We start from the raw sequence: 1842 nt of genomic DNA, 5'->3' as shown, positions 1-1842 counted from the left end.
CTATGAACACCATTTCCCACAAAAGATACCAAGATGCCTTAAAGACATGGCTGTTTCCTGGTTTGGACAGAAAATAGAAGAGAAGATCTTGGGACTGCTTGTCATACCAAAAAGTGAGGATGCATCAGTGACCACAGAGATCATTTCACAAAGACTTAGGAACAAAATTGAAGAGGTCTTGTCTTTCCTTTCACCACAGTGAAGGCAGCCATGAGTATGCTCAGGCATCAGACGAGGCTTGCCCCCAGTTTCCTACTCTGTGGCGACAAGAAGGTCTGGTTGGACCACAATGAGACCAGTGAAATCGCCAATGTCAACTCCTGTCAGCATGTCCAGAAACTGATCAAAGATGGGCTGAGAAAGTCTAGGATGGTCCATTCTGGGCCAGTGCTGGAAAAATATTTTGGCCCACCAGAAGGACAGGCATGTAGGCACTGGTAAGAGAAAAGGTACTGCCATTGCTTGAATGCCTGAGAAGGTGACCTGGATGAGGACGATGAGAATTCTGTACCAGCTACTCAGAAGATATCTGGATCTAAGAAGATTGACCACCACATGTCTCACAGCTTGTACCTGAAAGTGAAGGGGAATGTATTCAAAAACAAGTGAATTCTCATGGAACACATCCACAAGCTGAAGGCCCACAAGGCTCGCAAGAAGCTTCCGGCTGACCAAGCTGAGGCCTGCAGGGCTAAGAACAAGGAAGCATGCAAGCACCTTGAAGAGTGGCTCCAGGCAAAGAAGGAGGAAATCATCAAGACTCTGTCCAAGGAGGAAGAGACCAAGAAATAAAACTCCCTCTCTTTTGTCTATACATAGTGGCCTCAGCAATTACACAGATCGGTTATTCAATAAAACAACCTTTTATCTGCCTAAGAAAAAAACCGAAGACATTCCTATTGGCAAAGATGAGATAATAAATTCAAGATCATAAAGAACAATAACTGAAGTGGATTGAAAAATATCAAATATGAGAAGATCCATGAAGTTATAATGATACCTAAAAACAATTCAATAATAATCTCCAGAATTTTAGTGAACTGGCCTATTATTCTGAAAACTTAAAGGGAAATAATCAGGTATTTTTTTCAGCCTTTCCTGTATGTGCCTCAAAATAAACACTTGATACAGTAAGGTTATTATTTATAGAAGAATTCCAGCCAATAAATGAAAAAGGAATGGTGGAATTAGAATCTTAATATTTTGCAATGCCTATTGAACAAATAGATCTATGTAATAATCATCAGTAACAGATAAACTATCAGGTGAAAAACTGATTGGGAGCCCGATTTATAATTGATGAATCAGGGGGTGCCTGGGTGGCTCAGTTGGCTAAGCATCCAACTGAGGATCAGGTCATGATCTCCCAGTTGGTGAGTTTGAGCCCCACATCAGGCTCTATGCTGACATCTCAGAGCCTGGGGCCTGCTTTGGATTCTGTCTCCATCTCTCTCTGCCCCTCCCCTGCTCATGCTCTCTCGCTCTCTCCCTCTCTCTCTCTCTTTCTCTCTCAAATATAAATAAACATTAAAAAATTTTTTTAAGTTTTATAATGGATGAATCAGGCCAATCACATAAAAACCTGTAGATTAACCTAACATTATAATAAAGAGATATTAGAAACTAAGGGCTCTTTAGTGTGATGCAGCAGAAGGAATCCAACATGCTGAATCAAGTATTCTTGCCAAAGCATCAAACTGAGATCTGATTAAACCTCTATGTCTAGATATATAGCTCATAGAAAATGAGGTCAGAGGAAATTTTTACCTGATATCATGGAGATGCATGTAGCAAAACACAGAATGTGGGGAATTCCACAAAACAAATAACCCAGTTTCTTTA

General features: G+C 40.6%; 1 pseudogene; it reads left to right on the top strand.

Moving 5' to 3' along the window:
- Nucleotides 1-210: 210 nt before the first annotated feature.
- Nucleotides 211-813, top strand: LOC115527240 (annotated as a pseudogene).
- Nucleotides 814-1842: the final 1029 nt, after the last annotated feature.

This window comes from Lynx canadensis, chromosome D2 (genome assembly GCF_007474595.2).
Source record: "Lynx canadensis isolate LIC74 chromosome D2, mLynCan4.pri.v2, whole genome shotgun sequence".
In the NCBI taxonomy this organism is placed as follows: Eukaryota; Metazoa; Chordata; class Mammalia; order Carnivora; family Felidae; genus Lynx; species Lynx canadensis.
Note: the sequence above shows the minus strand (reverse complement) of the source record. Positions and strands in the feature narration are given on the sequence as shown.